The 17,930-nt window shown below is 43.1% G+C and overlaps 1 protein-coding gene across 3 annotated transcripts in view; it reads left to right on the top strand.

Annotated features, from left to right (window-relative positions):
* The window catches only part of tex2 (testis expressed 2), a 93,368-nt gene that overhangs the window by 11,449 nt on the left and 63,989 nt on the right, over positions 1–17,930 (top strand). For 2 of the 3 annotated variants that reach the window (XM_060901350.1, XM_060901351.1), the window contains one exon: positions 3,610–3,698. The gene's annotated coding sequence lies outside the window, so the exon portion shown is untranslated. Of the gene's footprint in view, positions 1–3,609; positions 3,699–3,725; positions 3,826–17,930 lie in introns of those variants that run through there. The other variant, XM_060901353.1, reaches the window with a different exon arrangement.

The raw sequence follows: 17,930 nt of genomic DNA, 5'->3' as shown, positions 1-17,930 counted from the left end.
AGTTAGTTGCATGGTGAGGCAAAACTTAGCTTATTCTAAAACTTATACAAACAATTGTTAATGTAAAACAGTAATCAACAGCATGTGTTAAACGAACAGAGAAGAAGAACAAAGGAAATTTTTAAATGTAACTAAGAAATTGATAGAACAAGAAATGCAAACAATAAAATATCAATGTGAACAAACAATAAAGATATAATAATGTTAGCAAAATATGAATAATCTTATTTTCATCAATTTCACCTTAATGCACGAATATGAATTCAAAATTTTCCAGGGGAAGGCCCCCGGACCCCCCTCTTTGTGCAAGCACCTGCGGCAGCTGTGGTTCGGGTACCGCAGGCATTCGGGCCACCACATTTTCCATTTGGGCCAGTAACTTTTCAATTCCACTGGCCCAATGGGCCATCAGTGGTAAATGCTTAATGTCTAGGCCTGCGTGTCTGTGTTAATCGATGTGTTTATCGGCAGGACGGTCAGGCTGTCGTTTTTTTCACTCCTGCGCATGCATATAACAGACATCTCAAGTCTCCCGGAAGTTCCGGGAGTCTCCCGCATATTGATAGTGGCTCCCTGATGCCCGCAAATTGGATAATATCTCCCAGAATCTAGAGCAAGCGAGCAAGAGCGTGCACGCGAAACATTAATGTCTGCATCGTGCATATGACGGAGCGCGAGAGAGACTGCGTGTGTGCCTGTTCATGAAGCGCATGCTAGACAAAGAGCATCCTGATTGGTTTACAGACATCCCAACCTGCAGACCCCCCCTCGCTGATGGGGGGGGGGGGGGGGGGGGAGTCCAATATACAGGGTGTCTCAAAAAAATGTACTCACACTTTAACTGTCCCTAACATGCTGCCTTTTTTGTGTTGCAGGTGTAATTAATTAATCACAGCATGGCAGGAAATTATCGCACCAAACCAAGAACAATTGATGCATTGAAATTGGAAATTGAAAGACAATGTCGCGATATTCCTAATGACCTGTTTCGTGACGTTTGCGAATCCCTTGGTGCGCGTTAACAGCGTTGTCTGGACAATAATGGTCATCAATTTGAACATTTGCGAACATGATTCTTCAATTACATTTGTCTTCTGTATTCGAAGCTATTCCATTTCACTCTGTTCATAAATAAAGGTTTTCTCGTCATTCAAAGTGTGAGTACATTTTTTTGAGACACCCTGTATTATTATTTGTTGAGATTATATTATGGTGGGTGGCACGGTGGTGTAGTGGTTAGCGCTGTCGCCTCACAGCAAGAAGGTCCTGGGTTCGAGCCCCGGGGCCGGCGAGGGCCTTTCTGTGTGGAGTTTGCATGTTCTCCCCGTGTCCGCGTGGGTTTCCTCCGGGTGCTCCGGTTTCCCCCACAGTCCAAAGACATGCAGGTTAGGTTAACTGGTGACTCTAAATTGACCGTAGGTGTGAATGGTTGTCTGTGTCTATGTGTCAGCCCTGTGATGACCTGGCGACTTGTCCAGGGTGCAGGGCTCGAAATTAACTTTTTTTCTTTGTGTCCCCCAGTGGTCCCGAATTCTGTGTTGTATTGTCCCGAATGGAAGCAATAGTGTCCCCATTTTTTTCCTCTCTGAAATAACCAGTGGTTAATATTATCATATGAAGTTACTATTATATTTGTAACTATGCGATTTTGAACCCTTTATATCATTTTTACAATAAGTCACAAGACACAAGCGACACATGTCCTATACATCATCTACTTCAAAATTAGTTATTGCATTTTCAGTTTATTAAACTTTGGTGATCTCACTGTATGAATAGATACCCGTTTATTTAAAGGGGCCAACTAGCTCATTCAGAAAATGTTTCAACTCCCTACATCTGCAGTACACTTTAGTTGAAAATAAGACCCCTTTTATGTTCATTTCATCTACTTATACATAAGGCCAACTTATAATTTTCACCATTACCGTTATCCATTTTTATGAACTTTCCGTTATCCATTTTTATGAACTTTCGCTGCCGAAACGTGGGTGCGAATGTTTGCAACATCAGCATAGTGGCAGGTCCGAGCCTAGCTGTGCAGCTGACTGACTAAACTTTCTGAACTAGAAAGACACCAAGAAAACTCATTTATTCTGTTGAACGGTATCTTCCGTCAATATCATCCACATCATTCCTGTTGTATTTTATAACGTGTCTAACAGTGTTCATTAAGTTCATTCAGTTGCTAGCGTTGCCTGCAGACCAGGCGATGACACTTTGGATCCTGAAGGTCCCGGAGACGTTATGTCTGGGCTTTCAGTTTCTTCCCCGCGGTCGGTCCGCTTCAACCACTTCAGCATTTTTGTTCTGGCAAGAGTCGGCGCAGCGTGTGCGGTAGCAATTCCATTCCAAGTCCATATAATGCGGACTCCGGCCGAAGATTCTAGAACAGAATGCGCTGCTCTGTAGCCTACGGATGCAGGTGCATCGAAAGTGTAGCTACTATGTATTTTTCGCTGTTAACGTTTTAAAATTAAAACTGACAAATTAGGTGAATGTCTACGTATGTGTTACGGCTTTGTAAATAATATTAATGTAGAACTTTTTTTCTAGATCTATTTTTTTCCATTGTCCCGGGATTGTCCCAGATATGATAATTTTGTGTCCCGATGACATTTTTTATGGTCCCCGGGACATCGGGACACCGTTAGTTTCGAGCGCTGCCAGGGTGTACCCCGCCTTTCGCCCATAGTCAGCTGGGATAGGCTCCAGCTTGCCTGCGACCCTGTAGAAGGATAAAGCGGCTACAGATAATGAGATGAGATTATATTATGGTGCTCTGTGTGGTTCTCATTTATGTATTTAACAACAGTATCCAAATACTCGGGTCTTGAAATAAATGCACATTAGTCATGAACAATGGTAACTCCTCTCTTTTGCGTTATTTTTGACAGAAGTAAAATTCATACATGAACAAATTTTGGCTAGTTGATTTTCTGTTTGGCGAGTTACTTTGGAAGGTAACTAGTCCGGCTGGCTGGTGAAAAAATACACGAATTTCGAGCCCTGCCTATGCACACTCCAGATTTCTGTTTTTTCATCTTAATTATTGTTTGTGTCACAATAAAACAACAATTTGCAACTTTAAAATGGTAGGCATGTTGTGTATATTAAATGGTGCTAACCCTCCAAAAATCCATTTTAATTCCAGCTTGTAATGCGACAAAACGGGACAAACCCCAGGGGGATGAATACTTTTGCAAGACACTGTATATAAACAATAAATAAGAATAAACTTACTTATTTTAGTCCTTTAAATTTTGTTTATGATTTGTAGTAATTTTGCATTTATTTATAGTCATTTTATTTGATAGGTAACTGTACATTGGATGTTTAACGTGCCTGATCTTCACCTCATTAATATGAAATGTAAGGTTGTATAAATAAAGGTATAAAAATGATTAGTGGCCAGAATTTTGCTGCATCCCCATAAGGATGTCCCAGAAACAGCCTACAATGAATTTAGCATCGGGTTACGTCATTTGGAATTTACTGTTGCTTGAAACTGCAGTGTATTTAATTTGTGTATGTGCTTGCGTATGTACTTTCAGTATCCAAGCGTGTTTGGTTGTAATCTTTTCATTATTGTATTTTGCTGCTTCATAGGTTGGTGGAAGCCATGAGGCATGACACACTGTGGTGGCCCAATGCGGACACAGTTGCAGGGGCAGATTGAATGCTACTGAAGTCTCAAGGTGAGTGTCCTTGTCAGCAATCGGAACTCCTATTGATCCGGGGCTTGGATGATCACACATGGGCTGACCTGGTGTGCTGAGATTTGATTGACTTTTGTTGCTGCTCTTCCTGCTGTTGCATCATGAGGTATTGGTCTCAACACATTATTAGTAGTTTTATGATCATACTGCATACCACACACACTTGTCTCACCAGTCTTGTAGTCGAGTCACTAAACCTTGAGTCCGAGTCCAGTCTTGAGTCCCCAGTGAAGTCCAAGTCATTAAAGAAAATTTCGAGTCGAGTCCGAGAACAAGACTCCAACCGCACCATTTGACGGTGTCTGTTGCTGCCTTTATGTCAAACTGTGTTGGACTAGCATTACTGCTTGACTGCACCATTTTAGTTAATAAGCTACAGATAAAAACCTTGTTCATCGCTCAGCAAGCCCCGCCCACTATCAACAGAGCAATGAACATATGCCGCTTTTCCACTACCAACGCGGCTGAGTCGGGCTGAGCCGTGTCGAGCTGAGCGGGGCTGTTGGAGTTGCATTTCGACTACAACCACGCTGAACCGTGCTGGCTGGAAGTGGGTGGACACATTGGGTGGCGTTAGCGAAAGTGGGTGGACATCATGTGATGTCGTTAGGCAGTGCAAACAGTGACATCAGTGACCTTTTAAGCGGTAGTCTCACGACCCGGATAGTAAACAATAAACATGGAGGACATGGAGTCGTTAGTGTTGCTGGTCTTGGTGCTGTGGCTTGTTGTCACCGACAACGCCAACAGATACTGGCAAGAGCGTATAGATGAGGCGAGGCGCATAAGGCTTCAGAAATTCTCGTAATTCATAATTCTTCTTCTTCCGGGTTTACGGTGTTTACAGATCCCAGCGTGCTTGCGGGGCATGTGAGGACACTCCTCCTCACCAATCAGTGCACAGGGGAGTGTCTCCTCACGCCCCTAGCCCCACTCGGCTCGGTTTGGCTTGCTTCAGCCCTACTCCAAAACCGTGCGAATTTTGGGTGCTGAGTAGGGCTGAAGCGAGCTGAGTCGTGCTGCTCTGAGGGAGTCGAAACGCGAGCCGTGTCGGGCTGAAGTGAGCTGAAAAAGGGTAGTGGAAAAGGGCCAATAGTGTGTTACTTCCTTCTCTGGGTGGAGTCTTACCAAATGACGATTGAAGTTCGAGGTTATCCCTGTCGTCTCCTCGATAGTTCTTCTACATATGGAACACACAGCAGTGCATCCCCCCCGCCCCCCCACTGCATGAGAAGTCTGTATAAGCAAAGCGGACAGTCCTAGGAGTGTTCTCTCCAGGCATTTTAGCGCCATTAACGTTAGTTTTGTTCCTGAACATGATGTATGAACAGGTGAATGTGCATCCTCTTGCACGAAATTAGTATAAAAATTAATGTAGATATAAATATCTTATGCCAAATTATTATGGCATGTTACAAAAAAATAAAGAAAAATTCCGAGTCCTCGTCTCCAATTTACGAATCTGAATCAATGCGCGAGTCCGAGTCAAGTCACGAGTCCTTAAAATTAGAGCACAAGTCGGACTTGAGTCCGAGTCCTAGACTCTCGAGTACTACAAGCCTGTGTTTCGCTATCCTTGTGAGGACCTTCCACTGACCTAATTATTAATGCAGTTAATTAATGCTGTGCCTGCACCTAAACCTAATCTTAACCTCAGTAATGAAAAGGAAACTTTTGGGCTCTTTTTTTATTTATTTATTTTTTTATTTTTATTTAAAAAAAAAAATACAACGGCAGCAATTTCCTTATGGGAACCATCCAGATGTCCTCACAAGGTCGCAATTGTCAGATTTTACTATCCTTATGAGGACCTTTTGGTTCTTAGTAGTATATAAAAACGCCGGCACGGTGGTGTAGTGGTTAGCGCTGTCGCCTCACAGCAAGAAGGTCCTGGGTTCGAGCCCCGGGGCCGGCGAGGGCCTTTCTGTGTGGAGTTTGCATGTTCTCCCCGTGTCCGCGTGGGTTTCCTCCGGGTGCTCCGGTTTCCCCCACAGTCCAAAGACATGCAGGTTAGGTTAACTGGTGACTCTAAATTGACCGTAGGTGTGAATGTGAGTGTGAATGGTTGTCTGTGTCTATGTGTCAGCCCTGTGATGACCTGGCGACTTGTCCAGGGTGTACCCCGCCTTTCGCCCGTAGTCAGCTGGGATAGGCTCCAGCTTGCCTGCGACCCTGTAGAAGGATAAAGCGGCTAGAGATAATGAGATGAGATGAGGGAAATGCAACGGCAGCAATTTCCTTATGGGAACCATCCAGATGTCCCCACAAGGTCGCAATTGTCAGATTTTACTATCCTTATGAGGACCTTTTGGTTCTTAGTAGTATATAAAAACAAAAACACACACTCCGCCTTAGAAGCACTTTTCCTGCATAGCTGATAAAGGGCTTTTGTCTGAAATCTGTCCTGCTTCTCTGGAAACCTTTTACGTATGAACGTATTAGATAGATAGATGGATAGATACTTTATTCATCCTGAAGGAAATTATGGGAGGTACACTGCAGTTTACACTTGTAATAATACATATTATGCTAATGTGTAATATTTAAAAACACTCATATAATCTTATATAAAAGAGCTTGAGGCCATGTATTACAGTGGTTTTATCATGGCTAGGGGTGTTTTAGCAAACACTTTATTTGTGTCGTGCCTAAGAACACCATTATCCATAAGATCGCTGTGATGCATGACCTCAAGTGGCTTAATGTGTGTGGGGTTTTTTTTTTTTTTTTTAAAAGGACTGCTTGATCTTTTGAACTCCTGTCCTATTTCATCTGCATGATCTCTTAATAATGTGACTGTTTTTGGTTGCATTTCTATTTTTCAAAGTTGTTGTTTTCCACTGTTTCCATGGTCGTGTAGTGGTTAGCACTGTCACCTCACAGCAAGAAGGTTCTAGGTTCAAGCTGTGTGGAGTTTGCATGTTCTCCCCGTGTCTGTGTGGGTTTACTCCGGGTGCTCCGGTTTCCCCTACAGTCCAAAGACATGCAGATTAGGCTAAAGGCCAATTTATGCTGACAACGCAGTCCTCGCAGATGGTGTCTGCATAGCCCCCCACCCTTCGCAGACGCTCTGCGCGCACTTCCCAAAAATTGTGACCACCGCAGACAGCCTCACAGACAAGAGGACTCCGATTGGTCCACTCTACATCCGCTGTACACGCACTTCCGCTTCCCTACTTTCCCGGTTTGGTTTGTTTTCACTACCGCCATTTTTAAAAACGCGAGCGAAGATGGAGCAGCACGAAGAGCGGTTGATCGAGGAAGTGAGGAAGTACGTACATCTATACGACTCCAGTTCTAGTCATTATAAGTAACTGGGGGATAAACACTCCACTAACCACACCCACCAACTACTACTAGCGATTTCGCGACTTTGCGCCCCCTTGCGTTGTGGCAGTGAATAACATCGCGCACGCCTATAACTCCCCGCTCAACGATAAATTACAACTGTCTGCAAAAAGCTATCTGCGAAAGCCTTGTCGCAAGAGCATGCAGAGGCCCTAATTGGTGGCTCTAAATTGACCGTAGGTGTGAATGTGAGTGTGAATGGTTGGTTGTCTCTATGTGTCAGCCCTGTGATGATCTGGCGACTTGTCCAGGGTGTACCCCGCCTTTCGCCCGTAGTCAGCTGGGATAGGCTCCAGCTTGCCCGTGACCCTGCACAGCATAAGCAGCTACAGATAATGGATGGATGGAACTTTTCCACTTTCCCTGAAGTGCCAGCCCCGTCATGGTTTTGCAGGATTTAATCAATACTGTGATTTAGTCAGTGCTTTGCCTTTGTCCTCCAGTTTAGTGCATGGATAGATAAGTTTCTTATTTGTTAAAGGGGAACAGAGGGCAATATATAGAGTAAATATAACAATAAAACACACATTGACGAACCTTATTCAAGACTTCCAAAAGTTTTTTTTGTTCTAAGGTTGGAAAGTTATAGTGTTTTGAAAGTAGCTCGAGCAAACTATTTCCGCAGTTTGAACAGCCCGCCATGATATTAATTTTATCCAATCAGAATGCACGTTCATTTTCTCTGCGTAACACTCATGACGTATGTATGTGCCCAGTTGTGTTGGCTCATTGAGGTTGGGAATAGCACGTGTGAAATACCTGTTTCTGCCTCTTGCGACGATTTCACAAGTCCACGGGTGGCGCCTATCTCATTGCAGCAAATAAATTCTGCTGGACTCGTGAGCAACTCCATGTTACATTTTCCGCACGAGCACCACGCCGTGTCACCTGCACGCAGACGCTCTGCCCCACGCTCGCCATGCCCATGGTCGGCATCAGTCTCATCCTCGCCGTCATCCGAGCTTTCTGCTCTTATTTCATCACCGGAGTCGAGAGTACCTCTCCTAGGTTCAAACTGGTACCCTTCTAAGCCATAGCCTGCTTGCAGTGTGTCTTGCGGGATCTCTTCGTATGATTCGACAGAGCTGTCGCTTTCACTTGATGCGCCAGACGCCATGATTACACGCTTCTCTCCTAGTGCAGTGACGTCACGGTCTTTTAAAAATGGCGACTCTTGTGCCGTTTAGCGTACCGACTATTATATTTACAATTACCAAGATATTTCGTTGTTTTCTAGTATATAAATTTGATAGAATACTTAAGAATACGTTACTTTGTCACATCAGCAACTGTATACATTATATTTGGTACCCCTTTAAAGGAAACCTTAGCTGGCTTATTTAGTAATAATGAGCCAAGATTTCAGGACCACGGCTCTGGAAATCCATCTCGCAGTAGATTAACCTTGTGTCCTTGGCCTTTTTTAGTTGCCTGCTCAGGGTCCTCAAATTGTCTTGAAAAGCACACTGGCAGCTTAAGTGTAGTCCACAGTCGCTGGAAAACAATGCACTTGGCAACAGTCAGTGCGTTTACATGCACATAGAGAAAATCGAATTTCTGCCGTTGCTCGTCTGAAATCGAAGTTCTAAATGGCATGTAAACACCTTAGCTCGGCTGAAATTGAACCGAACTTGATTTCTCGCATTCGAGCTACACGACCTAGATTATGCGATTTCTGCCGAGCTACTTGGTGCATGTAAACCCTATCGAGCTACGTATTCGAGCTACTTACTTCAGCACTGCCCCTTCCGGAAGTGACGAGACCACAAGCGGGAAACACAACAGCCTCGGTCGGCATGACACTTCACCTTAGCCACCCACTTTATTAGGAACACTTCTTTTCATACATACAAACTACACTCTTTTTAGAGTTTATTTTATTTTTAAAAGGGACAGTGTACAAATTAAACATTATCCTTGTGGTAAGGACAGATGTCTGTACCAGGTTATAGCAGTGCATGCTAATTTCCGCCTGTAGTCCCTTTGTTTATACTCTTGAATAGCTCTTCATGACGACAACCGGAAGTGTACCAACACGATGGAGCGTGTAGCGCCACCTGTGGCTCGGGTGCACAATGCACCTCACTCAATAGCTCGATTTCACAGTATGCATGTAGGATTGGATTTCTCTGGCACCCCTGCTGGGACCCTCAGCTCGATTACCGACAGTAGCTCGATTTGGATGCGCATGTAAACGTACTGACTGCTTGTACTGATCTAGACATGTTTTTTAGTTATTAATACTCAAATTTGCTTCCTGTTTACATATAGGGGTGTTTTTAAATGTTTAATTTAAAAGTATAGGAAGACACTTCTGTAGCGTTTACAAACCAAACAGGTCATTAATTTTCCAGGTATCTGGGGGGTTTGTAATTTGGATACCACCATAATGTGGAGTGCGTTACTAACGTGTGTGCTTCAGATTTAACTGGGAATTTCCTGGAATAGTTCAAAGCTTCCTGGTTAAGGGCATTACACTATTGAACTGTACCTCAGTGCAGCTCCCCAGGCAGCCATTAAAAAGCCCCCGTAGCCATGATGAATGCTTAAATACCAACATCCGCCTCTTATATCTTTTATAGTATGTTTATGTATTAGTATAATAGGCCTACTAATGGATGATCTGCTCATAAACAGGAAGTTAAATACGTTCTCATGGCACAGTTATGAAAAATGAGCGGACTTAAAACACTGTAAATACCTGGGCAGTTCTGCAGGGCTGAGCTGCATAGTTTCTGATGTGCCACATCATGCTAGTGGGGTGAGTGTTGCTCCGCCATGCCTCCACCCTTGGATATAGGAAGCCTAGCTACAGCATTGGGCTCAAACTGGTGTGTCAGCTGCAGCACCTTCTTGGTGGAGTCCACCTTCCAAATTGTTCCCATTACGATGAGCTTAATTTAGTGCCCACGAAGATTTTTGCAAAAATGCAGACATACTGCAGCATCTTAACGTTAGAATCCTTGATGCTTGTTGCAGGGGAAAAGTTCGGACAGCGTGTGATTTCATGGTTGGAGGGGAGTTGAGGCAGGTTGGTGTGGAAGCTGTTTGCTGTGCTTACAAAACATTTTTACTGCCATTTTTTGGTGTTGATGAGAATTACTGCATTATCTCCAGGTAACAAAGCCGGTTTTCTCATGGTAATGAGTTAATTATTTATAAATATCATAAATTTTTTAATTTTATTTTTTCAATAATTCATGATCAGTAGTAGACGGGTGGTGTGTGTGTGTAAAGTGCAGGGACTTAATCAACGCGAGCTTTTGACCCGTGCTTACTGGAAATTCCTCGTTTCCCAGTCACGAATAAGGTATAGCGGATTACCCATACTGTATGTCTCGGCGTAAGGTAGGATAGGCGCATGCTGATCTAAGGGGAGGACATCTCAGGGCATCACGAGAAATTTCACATTCATTCAGTTTGTCAATATTGAATAAATTAAAGAAAACGTCAGTAAATGGACAAATGAAAATACATAAACGGCTACATGAAGCAAAATGACTAAACGTATTAAATAAACTGGCATTATTAATAATTAGTAATAATTACTAAATAATTAACTTGTTATAACAAAACAGGCTATCCTTGCGTTAAAGAGAAAAATGATCTCGTTATCACGAGAAAATGAGCTTTGTTATAAACACTGTATGCCAGAATAAAACTACAGGGTGTTTCAAAAAATTTGAGATGTAAATATCCCAGAAACTACATGGTCTAGGCAAATGAAACTGAACAGGCTTAATGTTGAGCAATATAAAATTTTTATTCCTCAAAATTTGAATGAGAAATTCAAAGGTATCTGGATTCCATGGACGATTTCACAAATTTTCAATATGCACGCCGCCTGAGACACGGCACTCTAACATACAAAACGCCTTTTTTTTTTTTTTTTTTTTCTCCCCAGTGAATGGCATTACTATACCCAAAAAAGATCTCATCTCATTATCTCTAGCCGCTTTATCCTTCTACAGGGTCGCAGGCAAGCTGGAGCCTATCCCAGCTGACTATGGGCGAAAGGCGGGGTACACCCTGGACAAGTCGCCAGGTCATCACAGGGCTGACACATAGACACAGACAACCATTCACACTCACATTCACACCTACGGTCAATTTAGAGTCACCAGTTAACCTAACCTGCATGTCTTTGGACTGTGGGGGAAACCGGAGCACCCGGAGGAAACCCACGCGGACACGGGGAGAACATGCAAACTCCGCACAGAAAGGCCCTCGCCGGCCACGGGGCTCGAACCCGGACCTTCTTGCTGTGAGGCGACAGCGCTAACCACTACACCACTGTGCCGCCCCCCTAAAAAAGATAAAAACAAAAAACATTAAGTGTAAAATTTTGACCTGTTTCCACACATGCTGTTAAAATTTTAAGTCAATTGAACGAGAATTGGCGAAGTTATTAGATTGTGAAATGATATCGAATTTTTTTAAACACCCTGTATAACATTTAAACCTAGCAGGGGGAAAAAAGAAATACTTAAGAAAAACTGCTAATTCTGACATGACAAATAAATTCACTGGTGAACACGGACAGCCCAAAATGGGCAGAAATTCCATTTTTGGCTGCTGGTAAAAAGCGATAAGGAATTTACGATCATGAAACCAATCAAGGACAATGCAAAAAATATTCAGAGGATGAGAGGACAGAGGAACTGGAAGCTATGAGGGTGGCACAGACGGTGGTGCAGTGGTTCGTGTTGTCGTCTCACAGTAAGAGGTCCTCGTGTCTGTGTGGGTTTCCTCTGGGTGCTCCGGTTTCCCCCACAGAGCGCTCAGGCTCGCTCTCTCTCCTGATCGGTTTCCGATTGGATTACTCGTGAATATCAATCAGAGAACTTTCACAGGGATGTTCTCTCGCTCTCACTGTTTCAGCTAGTTTTGATGTTATGCTCTCTATAAACCAAATACCTATCAGGGTTTTTTCTAGAAAAATTTAGTATGAGGGCGCTCACCATGGCGAGGGAGCGAAGCGGGGGGGGGGAGATGGTGCCAGTTGTCCCCCCCGCCATGCAAAGCCTTTGAAAAATGCTACAATGGGACATTCTGAGGCTATCTGAGAGGGAAATTGTAACAAATTGTCTGTCAACATTGAAAAAGAAAGAAGTAATCTTCTTCTGCCCCGGACAGTCTTTGGCTTTCTTCCGCTTCGTGCCGCGGGAAGGCATCTTTAAATGCCCAAGTGTCAACAAAAACAACTCGCGAACTACTTCTGTCAAAAGCTCCCGCGCCGGTGGGTGAAAGGTCATTCAGTCTCGAGAAATCTCGCTCTACAAGTCAGCCGACCTTGTATGTAACCCATGTCAAATCTCGCGAGAGCAGCCGCGACAAGTAAACAACTAAACAACATGGCGCCTCAGTCTGGAAAACGCCAATTCGGATTGTTTTTGCACCGTCTGGCGGTGTATCTACTATGATTGGAATATTTTTGGAGCAATTATAACGTATTTGATGATCAGACACATTGTCACGTAGTGTTGCTGGGATGTTTTCACGGAGTCGGTAAGGGAGCGCACGCCGAGAGTAAGAGGGCGCAGCGCCCCTGTTCCCCCGTTTAGACGAAAGCCTGCCTATTGAACAAGTAAAGGAAACAATGTTACTGGGTGTAATTTTAGACAGTAGATTGACTTGGTCAAAACAAATAGATAAAATAGTGAATAAAATGAGTTGTGCCCTTGTATTGGTTAGAAGGTGTAGGAATTTCATTACACAAGGATTAATGAAAAGAGTGATTTAGCGCCTTGGTTCTGAGTCAGATAGAGTATTGTAACATAGTATGCTCCAATGCATCTAGAACAAATCTAGCCAAACTTCAGGTAGTACAGAACAAGGCAGCAAGGCTAATTCTCAAATGCCCACAGTACACTAGCATCATGGACATGCACTCTTGTTTACACTGGCTAAAGGTTGAGGATAAATTTAGGGCCTCTTTATTGATCTCAACATGTAGCCTAGTAAACTAGACCCACCCGCCTAGCGGCCAAAAATATTTTTTGCCTAGCGAGTGGGTCTAGCCTCGCACCATATAAACAAAAACACCCCGGGCATCAAATCGTGCCCGCCAATCACAACGCAAGGTTTTTGTTTGGATTCTTTGGGCGGGCTTTTGCAGGAGTGACGACAAAGCTGCGCGACGCTGGAGAAAGCGCAACAGGAAAGATGGCTACGGCTAGTGAACAGCGCGCGTTTGACTCCGCTTTGGAATCAGTTTTAGAAGAATTAGACTTGGAGTTTTCGTTGAAACATGAGCAGGAAGAGGCTCTCCGCTCATTCCTTTTCAAGAAGGCCGTTTTCGCTGTTTTGCCGACCGGCTATGGCAAAAGTCTGATCTACCAGCTGGCTCTGCTCGTAGCCAAAAGGATGGGGCTAGTTTGTGCAGTACGAAGAATTAATAAACAGCTTTGAAACATTACTTTTTGATTGTTTCTTATTTTCCCGTTATTTTAAATTTAAGGGAAATTATTTCACCAAACACCACTAAATAAAAACTCTCAAAAACAGTTTACGCAAACCCTTGAAAAACACTTGGAAAAAAATGTGTATGTGGTACAGACTCCAAACTTGTGGTCATTATCTCCAAACTTCTTAATATCTAGAACCTGTTTATTAATTAATACGCATTTTGAAAAATTATTTAATTTCAAGGCCTCCCCCACTGCTTTCTGTCGCTCTGACTACGTCACAGTCACTGTTGCGCTGATTGGTCAGAGCGTTGGCCTATACGCACAGAGACCGTTTGAAAGACAATGGTTTGTTCCTCCTACCCGCTTCGGAAATGTCTACGGATCGAGGCCAGACTAAATATTCACATTTAGTCTGGCTTGCCAGGCTACTCAACATGGGCAATTTTAAATAATAAAACCCCACTGAAACAATATAGTATTTTCTGTAAAACTTCTAACACTCATATCTATAATACAAGGTCTGCAATGACAGGGACATTTGTAGTACCTCGTGCTAATACTAATGCCCTACAACGGACAGTGGGATACAGAGCAATCACTGCATGGAACGGGATGCCAACTTTTATAACTGAAATAAGTTCTAAATCCATTTTTAAAAAACAAGTTAAGTTATTTTTAGGAAAGAATAATGGTTAAGATGGTTTATATTTTTTTACATATTAATTGTAAATTGTGTAAGATTAATTGTGTGACTTAATGGTTTTTGTTTCTATATATATATATAGTAATGTGTTTGTTATCTGATTGTCTTGTTTAAGCTTCGTTTGTAACTTTTAATGACATAATTTTATATAATGACATAATTAATTGGAGATGATTTTTATTGAATAGTGGACCCCAGGAAGAATAGCTGTGGCATTGCCACAGCTAATGGGGATCCAACAAATAAACAAACAAACAGTTCAAAGACAATCAGATTAGGTAAAAATACCCAGCCACTGGGGTTGCGCAAGCCAGTGCATACTGAGGTGGGGTTTACATTAGACCGTATCAGTGGATCATCAGATTAACGTTTTTAAAACGATTAGCGTGCACACAGCAACGCCAATACACGATTTGTGTGCACACAGCAACACCAATACACGGATACGCTTGGCTCCGCAGGCATCCTGCGCTCCAAATCACTCCGCTCTGAACAGCGAGTGCCCTCTGGAGGGTGCGCACTCCGGCCCTGCGCAGCTCACAGAGCGCGCGAGTGAAGCGCACGAGCAGTGATTCGGGACTGAGCCGCTGTGTGTGATCCCAGTGCATATCGGGCATGCGCGTCACTTACCACTTGCAAGTAGAAGGATGGCAAGCCTAAAGACCATCATAGCTACACAATGGGCAGTATTTGCATCAGTATTTGCAGTATTTTCATACTTTTATACTCTTTAATGAAAGGTGATACAAGGCGGAAGTCCGCGACGTTTTTCAGCAGTCGCGTCACATGACCAACGCCAGCGAATCAGGAAGGTGGATGTCACAGTGATGTTGTCCAATGACGATGCCAGCTAGAGCTCAGCACAGCGTATCCGCGTATTCTCAATGTTTACACAGCACCGGACCAGACACGATCTGGATTGAATACGTGGACCCTGGCGGATTCCCGTTTCCCGGCGTTTCCAGGCGGTTTAATGTAAACGGACAGTGCATCTGTGAAGAAAACGAGACAGATACGGTCTAATGTAAACTTGGCCTGAGATTGGGGAGGGTTGTGTCAGGGTTGTGCTCTCTGTGTGAGAGCAGAACTTTACCATAGGTAATAATTGGTGATGCTTCCAACTGCTAAGTATGGAAAACCTCTTGTGAATTCTTGTGAGTCCTTAACTGAAGTGGCTTAGTTAGTTTCTGTGGCTGCTTTAGGTCCTTGAAATGGGGATCCTTCAGTGCGTCTACACCTGTGCCAGGCGTATCAGACGCTCAATGGCCGTGCTGTGAAAATTGTCCATGCAGACGCTCCTCTGAGTTTCCAAATCTGTCATTGCTTAACTCTTGAATATTTTCTATCATTAAAAAGTTTATATTCTCTGCTTTCCAAATAAACTGATTTCGTTAAGAGCTGTTCAGTACTTTTGGTAGTAATGACGGGTTGAAGTTGGTACAACAGAGTAGAGACTGCTCGCGGGACGTTGGGGAAACTGCCGTTGCTTTTTGAGTCATGGGAAAGCGCTCAGGCTCGCGCTCTCTCTCTCTCTCTCTCTCTCCTGATCGTTTTCCGACTGGATTACTCATGAATATCAATCAGATAACTTTCACAGGGATGTTCTCTCGCTCTCACTGTTTCAGCTAGTTTTGATGTTATGCTTCATGGGAGACTTTGAAGTAAGTTTTCGTAGCTTTACCTACTTATGTTTTCAAATCAAACTGATTCATGTAAATAAATAACTATTTGAGAATATAACTGTAGTTGTTTTGATGAAAAATATTGAGATCTTAGTGGTCAGAATGAGATTTTAAAAAACCAGAAGGCAGAAACGTAAGTGTCAATTTCAATCCAGTTCATGTGAATTGTTTATTGGATGTGGCTCATGCAGTTTTTCGAGGTTTGCCTTGAAAGCTGTGAATATTAATTGAAATGATCATTTATATTCTTTTACATGAACACTAGTAGGCCCTAATTAGAAATACAAAGGCCTACAGAGCACAAAGAGGGGATTAGAAATAATCTTTTCTTCCTTTTTTTTTTTTTTAAATAGAGAATGGTAGCTGTGAATGACAGTGTGTGTATTTATGCATATTTTATAATTAACATTGATTTCTCCATCTTTGTCTTGTATAAATGAGTTAGATCAGCTTTATATTGCATAAATAAAGCCATTTGGTGAAACTTTGAAGAAGAGAGTGTACCGATTTAACGTTTTTACCTAATTAGCCTAATATTAATTAAATACTAATTTGCGTAATTAGTTTTCCTGGTTTATTTTCAGACTTTGTATTCAGGATATGACCATCTATGTGCCTGCCAATTTCCATGTAAATATCTTGAAAAATAAAAAAAAGTTAAGAAAAAAACATTTGATCTCATTCGTTAATGAGGCCAATTTTGGACCACGTGATCCTCAGATACCCCTTTTCCACCAAATCAGTTCCAGGGCTGGTTCGGAGCCGGTGGTGGTTCACAACTCGTTCAACTTGCGAGCCAGCTGAGAACCAATTTGCTTTTCCATAGCTCGCGGAGCTACGTCATTACGTCGCTGTATACGTCAGTTACGTCGCTACGTTTGCATAAACCTTGGCGCGAATATCGAAGCAAAAACAACACGGAAGCAGCAGCAGCAGCAACAACAGTAATAATAATAATAATAATGGATGACTTAGCGTTTGTACAGCTGCGGCTTCTCGTCGCTTAAAAATGGAGATCTTTTGCGGTCTTGTTATTGTTGTTGGTCTTAACAACTCCGCCCCCCTGCTAACATAAGTGGTTCTTTCCTCTGGCCCAGCAGAGAGTTGGTGCTAGCCTGGAACCGGTTTTTCTGGCCCCAGAGCCAGTTCTTTGTCAGTGGAAACAGAAAACCCTGTTCCAAACTAAGCACTGGCCCCGAACCAGCCCTGGAACTGCTTTGGTGGAAAAGGGGCAAGACAGAATATTGTCAGTTTTCTAAAAATTAAGCAGTTTTTTTCAATCTTTGATTTGTAATATGGGCGGCACGGTGGTGTAGTGGTTAGCGCTGTCGCCTCACAGCAAGAAGGTCCGGGTTCGAGCCCCGTGGCCGGCGAGGGCCTTTCTGTGCGGAGTTTGCATGTTCTCCCCGTGTCCGCGTGGATTTCCTCCGGGTGCTCCGGTTTCCCCCGCAGTCCAAAGACGTGCAGGTTAGGTTAACTGGTGACTCTAAATTGACCGTAGGTGTGAATGTGAGTGTGAATGGTTGTCTGTGTCAGCCCTGTGATGACCTGGCGACTTGTCCAGGGTGTACCCCGCCTTTCGCCCGTAGTCAGCTGGGATAGGATCCAACTTGCCTGCGACCCTGTAGAACAGGATAAAGCGGCTAGAGATAATGACATGAGATGAGATTTGTAATATCTCATGAATGGATAAACGTATTTTAATTCTGTAAAAAGTATGCGGTTTAGCATTCAATTCTGAATGCAGTGAGGACAGTTTCAAGCAATTTGAATTTTCACCTGATTATGCCTGTGTGTAAAATATAGAAGCTCTGTTTGGGTGTGGTAGATGTTTGTTAATTCGCATTCATCTTGAGCAGTTCCTATCTAAATATTTGAAATGTTATGACTGCTACTTTTATAATAGCTTTGTCGAGGTCACCCCTTTGCCTCAGTTCTGTAGTTGTACGTGTTTATCAGGCTTTGCTTGAATTTTGAGTTTTAAATGGATGTTTCATGGGAATGGATGTAGAGGGAGATGACTAGTGCCTGTGGGATCTGTTTAACCTGCTCCACTGATTACCTGCAT

Source organism: Neoarius graeffei, chromosome 20 (assembly GCF_027579695.1).
Source record: "Neoarius graeffei isolate fNeoGra1 chromosome 20, fNeoGra1.pri, whole genome shotgun sequence".
NCBI classification, from domain to species: domain Eukaryota; kingdom Metazoa; phylum Chordata; class Actinopteri; order Siluriformes; family Ariidae; genus Neoarius; species Neoarius graeffei.
Note: the sequence above shows the minus strand (reverse complement) of the source record. Positions and strands in the feature narration are given on the sequence as shown.